The 13,020-nt window shown below is 31.5% G+C and overlaps 1 non-coding gene across 1 annotated transcript; it reads left to right on the plus strand.

Annotated features, from left to right (window-relative positions):
- Nucleotides 1–4,150: 4,150 nt before the first annotated feature.
- On the plus strand, nt 4,151–4,222 carry Trnat-ugu (transfer RNA threonine (anticodon UGU)). The gene has a single exon. It is a non-coding gene; the product is annotated as a tRNA-Thr (tRNA).
- Nucleotides 4,223–13,020: the final 8,798 nt, after the last annotated feature.

Raw genomic sequence — 13,020 nt, forward strand, 5'->3', positions numbered from 1 at the left:
GGGCAGAAAAAAAGGCTAAAAAGAGCAGTAAACATAAACTTTTTACACTGAACGTAACATTAGCATAGAACTAACATCAAATGCAAACTTTTCATAGAAATAAAAAAATTTTGAAAACAATTTTTCACAGATTTATATCTGTTGGAGTTGGAGGTTACTGAATTTGAATCTCTCCCTATTGTTGCTAGCTGGTCTATCACCCTATCGACCTGTAACATGCCTGCTACCTATAGGCGATACTCTGCATATCTAAAGGAAGGGCGGGAATGAAACAGGAGGACATTTGGTTTAAAAATGAAGGCGCTAAAAAATAAAAACCTTACCCGGTCAAAATTGGCCGTCTCGTCACTAATGGGTTAATTCAGTTTTTTTGTTTATATACTTTGTGAATTGCCTAGGTTATTAATAAATATAGTCATTTAGCTACGCTCGATTTAAACAACCTCTGGTTCCAATAATTACTTTATTACTGGTAAAATACAAATTTTAACTTTAAATTATTGGATTGAATTCAAGGATGACGTGGCAGAAAAATAAGTACATCTTGCCGCGTCAGAATATCCGGCTTCAGTCTCTTCATGTTGAATCGTCTTCTGCCACAGTCAAATAGATTATCAAGTACAATAGGTGGCAACAGAGAAATTAACCAATTATACACGACGTCACAAGTGTCAAATATAACAAGGAAAACAAAATTTTCTCACATTAGTTGACATGTTTCCAAGATTAAATAAAAAAGTGTAAAAACAGAACACATAAAATTGCACTTATTTTATTGTAAGAAAGCACTTTATTCTAAAATTATTACTATTATTGATGATTTTGTCGGACACAAAAACTGAAGGGTCGTCGTTAACGATTATTAAAAATTAGAAAAAGATGATGTGATTAACACATCAAATCAAATCTTCAATAGATACTGATCTTTCAGGATCAACTCAAACACCTATAGCAATTTGGGGAATTTCCCAAATGCCTGGGTATCTGGGGAACTTCCCAAATGTCTGGGTATCTGGGAAATTTCCCAAATGTCTGCGTTTTTGGGAAATTTCCCAAATATCAAGTCATTTGAGAAATTTCCAAAATCTTTAAAACATACCACCCTAAAATACCTATAGGCATTTGGGGAAATTTCCAAATTCCTGGGTATCTGGGAAATTTTTAATAAAATATTTGAGGAAAATCGTTCGAGGGGTTCATGAGTTATGATCAGAAATACAAACATAGATTGGTACTGTATAGTGTATATAATAGATTATTTGAATGTGTATGAGATAATATCTTCCAGGAAGAGAAATATGGTAACACATGATTAATAAATATAGTAGCATTGAATCAACTTCAAATGATATGATCATACGAGGTAATCTACGGTAATTTAGATATAAATTAGAACCCTTTATAAATTCTTAATATCAACAGCGGGAAATTGTGGCGTAATATAACAATAAAAAACATCATTTTTTCAAGATTTAACAGATATGAAATTATCAGAATTATATGTGAAGTTATAATAATAGATTAGAAGCAGGATATCAGGATATCAGTTGACACCTTGTGGTATTATTTTTAACTAATATAGGTTATAAAGATAAACTGTTCCAAGGATTAAAGGATTAACGTTCCCTTTCTCAAGATTATAATAATACCGCGTCCTTCATTTTCTAGACACTATATTCCAGGAGATAGCGGGGTGACCAGCTTGAAAAGGGGCGGGTTTTATTATTCAGTGGAGGAGTTGGGGAGTATGTGGCGGAGCAAAGTTAAATATCAAATGGTCGGGCCTGTACAACGCTGTGAAGAGAGCACAGCGCTCTAACAATTAGGTAAGAAAGGGGGGGGGGGTGGAAGAGATTATATTAACGTCTCCCGCAGAACTCTTATTAGTTGAATAGTTTAACAATAGGTGTCACTAATAAAATAGTTTAAAATGAAAAAATATCCATTTAATGATATTAAGCTTTATAAAAAAAAATTAGTTAAACTTCTTAAACTTATTCTTAACAATCTACTAAGAACTGCAAGTTATCTTTTATAGCTTAACAATTAGACATTTATATTTATAATTTTGGATTTATTAGGTATTTACTTGCCTGTTCACCATCTAGCGGTATATCCTGTCTAGTCTACCTGATGTATTTATTTATATTGACCAGTTTGGTCTTCTAAATATTATAGATAATGAGTTCATGTTAACTCCATGATCAAATAATGAGAAAATAATCACAATCCTATCCTGAGTTCATATGATTATGAAAATTAAAAATGTACGAGAACTTCTTACAGACGATTAATTGATTTCCTATTTAAATATTTTTCTTCTTGATGGTCAGTATGATATCTAAACATGTCCCCAAAAAAAATTCAAAATATTTTAGGTATTTTATGCTCCCTAAGAATTATTTCTGAATATATTAAATCTACCTCATTAGAAATTGTAAACTATAATTATTTAACCATTCTAACTGATGGAAAAATTCCATATGTTCAAAAGAATATTTCTATACATATTATATATAAACCTTGTGGGTTTATATATAATATAAAAATAAAATAATATATTCCTAATAATAAACAAAAAAGTAAAAAAAAAATTATTTGGTTAAATAATGTTTTAAAGAAAACAAACTGGTAGCTTACTGTATATCTTCTAAAAAATTGTTTTATATTAGAATAATAAATGAATAATTATAATTAATCATAATTGTATTTCATACAGTTAAGCTTTCCCAGGATTTATGTAGACAAAGTTTTAAGGAATTATTCTTACAAAAAATAAACTTGATCAAGAATTATTTCATTTAGAAATTCTAAAATTCAATATCTTTTTCCAGCAAACATGCTTTGATATTGTTAGTATTATAATCAATTGTTTGGGCAATAAAGTATCTGTGTAAATAACAAATATATTAATAGATTTAATACAGAACATAAAGAGAGATTAAAAAAAACTCACGCACCTCCCTATTCATTTATATAATAAAAATAAATAGAATGATAATAATACTCCTATCCTACTTTACATCCAAGGTCTTAATACTAAAGAACACAACTTAAGAGGATAAGAGCAGATTGACTGGGCCCCCTGGAATACTCAAAGGGGGGCGGATAAGAGCAGATTGACTATGCCCCCTGGAATACTTAAAGGGGGGGGATAAGAACAGATTGACCAGGCCCCCTGGAATACTTAAAGGGGGGAGGATAAGAGCAGATTGACTGGGCCCCCTTGAATACTTAAAGGGGGGAGGATAAGAAAAGATTGACCAGGCCCCCTGGAATAATTAGGAGTACAAGAGTGCATCTTGTAGCCCTAGTTAATTTTGATTTTTAGAATAGACTACTAGAATCTACTCATGTCAGGGTTTTGTCATAAAATTGACATAAAATTCAATGTAAAAACTTCCATGGGGGGAATACATCATTAAAATATCATATGCAGCCCTTGCAATAAAATAATAAAGGTTTGTTAAAAAAAAAGTAGGTTTTAAATAATATTTTAGTAAAATTTCGAATTTAATTTTTAAAGAAGTTTTTTCCCGACATGTTTACATGGGCGAATAAGATCTAAAATTATCATAATACTTCATTTTAATCCTCATCACCNAGTTTGTGGTGATCCTTGATCTTCTAGAAAAAATTCTTCCTCTTGGCTAAAACAGATATCATCAAAGTGTGACACTTGTTTCTAAATCCATTTTTCAAGGACTTTTCAAAATTATAATTTTTAGATCTGTAGCCTTGGTCACAAAAAGTGATGGGCTGTTTTTGATTTTTTTTTACACAGACCAGACGTTTAACCGCTCTGTATCCTACCCTTTGCTTGAAAAAAAATACAAAAAATCCTTAAATCACTATTCTTTAAAAGTCACAACATTTCAAAAATTTTAAGTGATAGGACAAAAATCCATAGGGGGGGGGGGTGCCAAACCTCACCTCCCCAGCCTGGTTAGGGTTTAAATTGGTGAAAATTGTAAAAGTAGACATTTTTTTTCAGGCACAATTTGAATGTGTAGTGAATATTAATAATTGTAATAATAGATTGATTTTCTTATCTCTAGTTTTTCATTTACACTACAGCTGCAAATATATTATTCCTGCATGTTGCAATAATATAATCTTATTGTCTAGTTGTAGAGTTTCATATATAATAGCCTTCATAGCTCAGTGGCAGAGCGCTGGTCTTGTAAACCAGAGGCCGAGAGTTCAATCCTCTCTGGAGGCATTTTTACCAATGATAAATTTGTTTAAATTTTGTCCCATCTCTAATATGTATAAAATCAATAAATAACAAAATTATTATTATTTTCATTTATTTAGATGAAATAGTGTGTATGAAAAAAAACATGATGACAAAATTTTAATTTCTCTTTTTTTCAATATATATTTTTGTGAAAATACAAATGTGTTTTAAAAAATCACTGTGATATCAACTTCCTGAGATAATTTTAGAAAATGTTTAATAAATTTGAAGTTTGGAGTATAAATTGTCCCGTGATGTTTTTGCTTTATAGTCACTAGATTACTCAAACCTTTTCTGGAGTTCAGATGCTATCCTAGCTTATCAAATTATGCCATTTTATGCTATTTTCTGTAAAATTAAAACTATACCATTTTATTCCTATTTAAAGCTACAATTTCAAGATTTAGCAAATTATGCCGCAGAATACTGTTTTGGTATGTTTTTTTTCTTCTCGCGCCTGCGCAGACTGGTTTTAGGCAAACATAAAATCTCTAAAGTAATTGAGTCTTTGCCACAAACTCTGATTTTCTAGTCACTATATCTTTGGAACCAAATGTTACAGACCTTAGAACTATGAATTCTGTTGAATCAATTAATCAGAGTTTGAAATATCAAAGGTTTACAACATCGGGTTCTAAAGATATTGGGGTTTAAATATTTGACTTGTTACAAAGACTCAAATCCTTTATGAACATGTGAGACTCCTCCCCTACTAGGGAAGTGAGTGGGGGGTCTACGACTGGGTCTACAGTAAATATCTTACAGTCGAGAGAAACTTGACACGCTGAGAAATTTCATAGAATCATGTAAATATTTACAAATTATGCTGATATTTAAGAAAAAATATAATTTTTTGGGATATAATCTAAAATTATGATAATATTTAAGAAAAATTGTGATTTTTTCAGACATATTCTAAAATTATGCTAAATTGTGCTATTATGCTCTTTCAATATATTGGATACATTTAAATTTTCAAATATGCTGTGTTTTGAAATGACATCATATATTACATCTGGTTGGGAACCCTACTGTACCCGTTATGGTTATAACCCATTAAAGAGTTGCAAAGATGTGACATTGTAAATTTTCCTTTTGGATTAGATACTACGTATAGTTGCAGATACCATATTAAACACTACCTGGTTTAACTTGGAAAGGACTAAAAATTTAGATTTATATATTTTAGTAAAGTAACATTATTTATTTTATCATTAATTAAAAAGAAACAGAAGAGTTTCAAGGTTTAGAAAATATTTATCAAGTAAAGGAGATAAGCTCTAAACAAAGCAGAGTGTTGAGACACCTATTGGTATCTTATTGAACTAAACAGTCCCTACTGACTACGAGATGAGTGTAATGTCATTTTACCAGGGAGGGGGTCAGGTTCAGGTGAATGTATTCAAGGGATAAATGAGTACAAGATTATAATAGGTGGTGTGATTTTTCCCAAAAATTTAAATATTATCAATGAAAAATGTAAATAAGGTAGTAATATCTCTGTTTGTCAATCTGTTTGTTAATGTTTGAATGTCCTATATCATAATTTAGGAACATCAAACTAAACTAATTGTTTGTTTATGTTTGAATGTCCTATATCATAATTTAGGAACATCAAACTAAACTAATTGTTTGTTAATGTTTGAATGTCCTAAATCATAATTTAGGAACAACAAACTAAACTAATTGATTGATGATACATCATTGATGGAAAGCTCTTTTGCTCTTCGTTTATAATTTGCAATTTTGCTAAAATTGAAATTTTATTGCAAAATAAAAATATAATAATAATAATAAATATAGTAAAAATGTTTGCAAAATAAATGTGAAAAAAATGATAAATTATTTATTTTTGAAAAGCCCTCGACCATGTCATTTATAAAATATGCAAAAAATTAGCAAAATTTTAAATATCCTGATGTGTAATTAAGAAAAACCAATAATAGGCGAGTTTCTTTTGATGGGTTGTATGCAAATAGTTTGCAAAAATTTCTATGCAAAACTTAAGCAATCTATTTCCTTATATCATAGACTTTCCAAAAAAGCTAAAAATTATCCAAATCTTACATCTGAAAGTGGGTTAAAACAAAGATTTAGTTTGCCATAGAAAAAGTAGTCATTCAGACAGTGTGCCTGAGGATTCAGGCAGTTAGTATAAAAGCCCGGTTTTAGGCCTAAAGGGAGAGCTTTGGGTATTTAAGGAAAAGTCAGAAAATTTCAACATCCTCAGACCAATAATTTTTGAGTTATGTAAATAAACTTCAGGGGGGGGGGGATCAAATTGACCCCCCTTCCAGCAGGAATAGGGTTAATAAGAGGTTTTAATTTGACCTAAATCTGAGTTGTTGATTTCCTTGGGGTGGCTGAGTTGAAAAAGAATGACCCTCAATGTTTTATTAATTTTTTAATATTACTGCTTTAACTCAGTATAATTACTTTTCTGTAGCACTTTAAAGCACTTGTTGATAGCTTTGGGGTTTAAGAAGTAATTGGCAAAATTCTCAATGATTTTTGCTTTAGAGCTTGAAACCTTTAAGTTGCAGTGCACAATACACAGAGTCGCAGCCTCCCCCCCCCCCGGTACGCCCCAATGTCAGGATTTTTTTAAAATGCACCTCATTTATGTTTAGTTTCATAATTGTATTGTTTTAAATCTGTATATCTTATTGTTAGATATACAGAATAAAGATCTATTTAATTATGATGATTGGTGATCTCGCAGAAAAAAAGTTTTACTTTGTAGAAACTTAAAAATGTTTTAAAAAAACCAATTTTGCCAACAATACATCTAGAGCTCAAATGAAAATGCGCAATTTTTTTTCGAAAAAATATTTTACTTAATTGTCCAAATGTATAATCAAGTAACATTTAACTGCCCAATGGGTGGGTATAATCGGTCAAATATGGCGTTAACTAAAGAAAGAGTATTATTTTCAGCATATTGAGTTATATTATAACACATGTGGAGTTTGGGTAGGAAATGGGGGGGGGGCGTTAATTTTAGGATGTGGAGGGGAGGAAGGTCAAGCGGCCATGAACCGTGGAGGAGGTTTCTTGAAAAAACGTCATCAAATAATAAAATTGCTTGTTGACTATAGCACACTAATCATCGAACGTTCTCGACAACAATCAATAATCAAAATATAGAAACAATTTCATTATTGTTTTGATCATCTTTTTCTTCAAATTTCGTTTTCCAGTAAAAAGGGAGGATCTCAAATCTGAATTTCATTGACAGTGACAGGGAAATTGAATAAAGGAAGGGGAAGTGGGAAAGGAAATGGAAATAGGAAAGAAAAGGAAAGAAAAGGAAAGGGGAAACGGAGAAGGGAAAGGTGATAGATCAAGGGGAAAACAGAAGGTATAGGGAACATTGAAAAAGAAAACATGAAGGGAAATTGGTAAATGAGAAGGGGGAAGGGAAGGGGGAAGGAAAGGAGGTGGAAAGTGGAAGGGAATGGGGATGGGAAATAGGAAAGGAGACAGAGAAAAAGGAGTGACGAAAGGGGGAGGAAAATACAAAGGGAATGGGATGGGAAAAGGAATAAGGAAGGGAAAAAGAAAAAAACGGGAAACGGGAAAGGGGAGGGTAAAGTGGGAAAGGAGAAAGGGCAAGGGGGGAATGGGGATGGAAAACAGGAAAGGGGACAGCGGAAGGAGAAAGGGGAAGGGAAAGAGGAGGAAAAGAAATGGAGAAAAAAAAGGAATGGAGAAGGGGAAAAAGGAAAGAAGAAGGGGAAAATAAAAGGAGGGAAAAGGGGAGGGGAAAATGGAAAGAAAAGGTGGAACGAGAAAGGGGAAGAGAAAGGAAGTGGGAAGAGAAGGGAAAGGGGAGTCAATGATGATATGGACGGAAAGGGAATAAGAAAAGGCCTAAGAAAGGGGAAGGGAAGGTGAAAGGAATGGGGAAGGAGAGAAAGGGGGAGAGAAAGGGAGAGATAAAGGTAAAGTAAGAATGATATGGGACAGGAAGAGGAACAGAATGAAATCTTACCCCCTTTTTGCACATTTATAATGTGAAGAAATTTGTTAGTACACTTTTTAGCTAGAACCGTTTTTTGAATTTAACTCCCTAGAATTAGTAAAAGATTATACATTTTTAATTGAAAATGACTTTACAATGATACAAAAATATGAAAAGGCGGAAAAAACTTAATAATGCAACATATCATTCTATTTCGATTTTTATACTTCTTATGAGTGTAGTGATAATAATTCCAGCGCAGGTCACTTTTAAAAGGGACACAGTAAAAATTCATATTTTGGAGAAAAACTGTCCTTTAATGACGGGAATTAAAAAAGCGTGGTGGACTACTTTAAAAAATATTTATGTATTTTCATGAAAACTATCTTTGAAATACAAAAAAACATTGTGCTTTATTGCGCAGGTTCATTTTAAAGTTTTAGTCTGAAATAAAAATAAAGATACTAAAAGGCCGTGAATACTGAATACCGTGATCGAAATTCCAATTATTAGTAATACTTTTGTGTAATCCTGCGCCATATGTTGAAAAAAATGGAGAAACCACGCACTTTCCCCTGAATAATAACTTTTTTGCTTCTTACAGGGATCGGAGACTGTTTGTCAGGGCTCACGTACAAAAGGTAGAATTACAAAAGGTAGAATTACAAAAGGTAGAATGACAAAAGGTAGAATGACAAAAGGTAGAACAATCAAAAGGTAGAACGATCAAAAGGTAGAATAAACAAAAGGTAGAACGTTTAAAAGGTAGAATTACAAAAGGTAGAACGTTCAAATGGTAGAATTTTTTTTTATTTTAGAGAAGGAAGAAATTTTCTAATTTTTACAAGAAAATCCGCGAATTAAAAAAAAATTCTCAAAACTGCATTTCTCGGTTGAATTCAGCATGGAGAGGTTGGTCAACTATGGGGTGAATCAAAAGAAGAAAAGAACATTGATTGACGACCAGAAATATGAATATAATTTTGAGAAAATTAAGAATGGAACAGAGTTCAGCCTGTGGTGCAAACAGCACTGAGAACGCTCGCAAACAAAAACAGAGAGATAAATGTACTAGGATTAAAAACATGACTGAAATGTATATTAATATCCCTGCACCAGACTATATGAATCAGCTTGCCACAATTATTGGCATGGATTAAAATCATGTACATTTGTAAAATAAAAATTAATCCTAATAAATAAGAAACATTATTTTTTGACTTTTTTTGACATTTAAAAAAAAAATTAATTTGGAAAATTCTACCTTTTGAACGTTCTACCTTTTGTAATTCTACCTTTTGTAATTCTACCTTTTGTTTGTTCTACCTTTTGATCGTTCTACCTTTTGTCGTTCTACCTTATGATCGTTCTACCTTTTGTCATTCTACCTTTTGTAATTCTACCTTTTGTAATTCTACCTTTTGTACTGGAGCCGGGACTACAGGGGCTACAGGGACTACAGGGACTGCAGGGATTGCAGGGACTACAGGGACTACAGTGACTACAGGGACTACAGGGACTACAAGGACTACAGGGACTACAAGGACTACAGGGACTACAGGGACTACAGGGACTACAGGGACTACAGGGACTACAGGGACTACAGGGACTACAGGGACTACAGGGAATATGAAATATCGGAAACAGGAAATAACAAAATTAGAATTGGAAGCGAGTGTTCAGTCCCTTTGGGACATAATCTTTTTTAATGTTGACAATTTTATTTCTATATTTTTAAGTTCCGATCTGAGATCAAAGCCTGAGCGATTGAGGCGCCCAGAATCACGACTGGCGTTTAGGAATGGTTTAGATTAAATAATAAACATAATCTTTTTTAATGCCTATGAAACTCAATGAAGTAAGCTTTAGGTTAAACCTTAAAATCATTTTCCTATGTAAAAGAAACATTTTTATGATAAATCGTTAAAGATTATTTGTACTTTTTTAAGTTATTGCAGAAAGGATCTAGAAAAAGTTACGAAAATGATCGATATATTTTTTTAGAAAAAGAGAATATGACTGAAATAAAATTAAGTTTATGTTGCGGAAATCCATGCAATTCAATTTGCGCACATTCTACATTTACTATGTACATCCTATCGTATCTGTGGTTGGTTTGTATATTTGATTTTAGGGAAAAATCTGACTCAGTCTAAAAAGTTTTCTTTTAGAATGTTTTCAACATTTTTATTTTATCATTTGGGTTTCTTACACCACGCGAAAAGAAATTATAGATAAAAAATACAAAAAAAATCCCAAAAAAATAGTTTTTTATTTTTTCTTATATTTATATTTTATTATTATTTATTTATTTTCAGGATAAAATTTTTGCATAGTTTAACTAAAGCAAACTTTTACAGAATACAGTTTTTAAATCTGAGAAATTTTGTTAAATGTCCTAAAAAAGTTAACCATAACGATAAACAAGACTATTCGTACCTAAATAATTTTTTCATAAGTTAAACTTTTTTTGCATTATTGATTTGAACTGTCTGAAGTTTAATGTCATGTTTAAATGTCAGAACACACGAGGCTCCAGAGAGGCCTGTAACTGGGTGGGGGTGGGGGGGGGGCAGGGAATATGTGCCCCTCCCCTTTTCCATTAATATTCAGTTATTACTGTAATTAGAATTGTAAGTTGAATATTCTTTTTTGGCGCTAACTACAATATAAATTAAAGTTTTTAATTGATTACAAATGACAAATAACTTAAAATGGACAAATTCTTAAATGTTAAGAAAACGAATATAAAAGTAAGTTTATTATAAAAGGCTCAGGGCCAGGGGGACCTAGGGGGGGCCGTCTATGTGGGGCCTGGGCCACTGTGTCTGGGTCTTTATTATATAAAGTTGTAATCTTTAAAATAGAAAAATGTCCCTGACTGGAAATCAGAAATGCAGAAGTTTGAAAATCAAATGAGAAACTCGGCCAAATTATCATTTATCAGCACAAGGTAAAAGAATAAACACTTGAAATGACTACAGGGACTACAGGGACTACANTTTTTTAAATTATTAAATAACGACAACGAAAAATAAAGTAAAAATTATACAGTAATCTAATTAGATGGCTAGGAACATATTTCACAAAAGAAATTTGTCAATAAATCAATGCTAAAATCGATTATTTCGTTTTCATTATTATATTGAATTTCTAATTTTCTTTGAATTTATTCGCAGATTTCTTCAAATTCTTCAAATGTCGTCTTTTTAATAATAATTCTAAAAAATCTGCGAAAAACTTTGTGAATAATGAGAAACCAGAATAATAAAAAAATAGAAACTAATAATTGAACAAGATTACTTATTTTCAATGGTAAGATTAATTTTTCTCAACATGTTCCTAAACATGACGTCTGTAGTTTATTGTAGAACATTTTTACATTTTACGTCGTCGTTATTTAAAAATTAAAACAAAACTAATTCTGAAAACGTATCCACCCCCAAAGTAGGAGTTTTGAACATCGAATTTGCGCTCAAACTCAGGATTTACAGATCTTAAAAAGTTTTATATGTCTTAAATGAATCCGAAAGAATTTTTCCACAACACTGCATACTCAATTCAACTACCTTACTTAGCCGTTCACTCCCCTTAATAAAACATCCATTTAATCTGAGTGACACTACAAAAGTGATTTTTATGAACATTTAAAGTTCTTTAAAACCTTTTGTGTTTTCAACCTTTTTTTCTGAAAAATATAATTTTCCGCCGAAACCTTCATCTGTTTAATGATATGTAAGATAACGTTGTTTTTCAGAAGTGGTTAATTCTGATAAATTCTTCGTTATTTTTGAAGCAACTGATACGCTTGTTACTTTTAAACACAAAAACCACATAAAAAATATGTAATTCAATCAGAAAAAACTATTTAGGGTACTGTTGTGAGGGTCACTTGAAATTACGCTTAAACATTTCTGTTTACTTTGCGGAGACATCAAAAATATTTGATACATTAAAACTAATAAGAGAAGAGAAGAAATATCGCCGAGAATTGCTAAAAATCATGTTCTTATTCGTTACCCGGTTAAATAAAACAAACTCCCATCTGTGGTGATCCAAAGGATGGCAGCTCATTATTTTTCCAGCTCCTTTTAAAATAAAACTAAAAATGAGTGGTTTATAATTCTAACCAGGAAACATATAATTGGGGTTCGTGAGCTAGAATCATAGGTAAAGGTATTGCGACTCTTAAAAGTCCCCGGTAGTCTTGAAAATTTATATAACTTTTACAAAGGTGCAGACTCAGAGTGATGACACATTTTCTTAAGGACAATTTTTTTTAAATAAAGAAAAAGATGCTGATATTGTCGGGTCAGGGTGGACAAATAAAATTATCTTATTCTTTAAAAAGGAATGTTTATTCATCTAAATAATGTAAGTTGCGCTAAGATTAGGGTTTCCAGCGAACGAAAACTTTCGGGAAAAAATGCGAAAATTTTCGCTAACTTTTTCGCGAAAATGAATTAAGAGAAAAAATTTCGCAAAATTTGTTTTCGAGAAATACGGTGAAAATTGTAACTGGTATGCAAAAAAAAAGCTCAGTATTAGAAGTTTTACTATATCATAATTAATAATTCCTCCTTTTTTTCGCAATTTTTCCCCTACATTTTTCCATTAGTTTGTGAGCGAACTTTTCGAATTTTTTTGCTCGCGAAAAAAGTGAAAACTTTCGCATTTTTCTCGAGTAAATGAAATGCGAAAAAATACAAAATTTTCTCGAAAAATGCGAAATTTTCGTGAAACGATTTACCCTTTTCGTTAAGAACCTTGCTAATGTATAATATAATATATATATAATAATATATGTCAAAGATAT

This window comes from Eurytemora carolleeae, unplaced genomic scaffold (genome assembly GCF_000591075.1).
Source record: "Eurytemora carolleeae unplaced genomic scaffold, Eaff_2.0 scaffold661, whole genome shotgun sequence".
Taxonomy (NCBI): Eukaryota; Metazoa; Arthropoda; class Copepoda; order Calanoida; family Temoridae; genus Eurytemora; species Eurytemora carolleeae.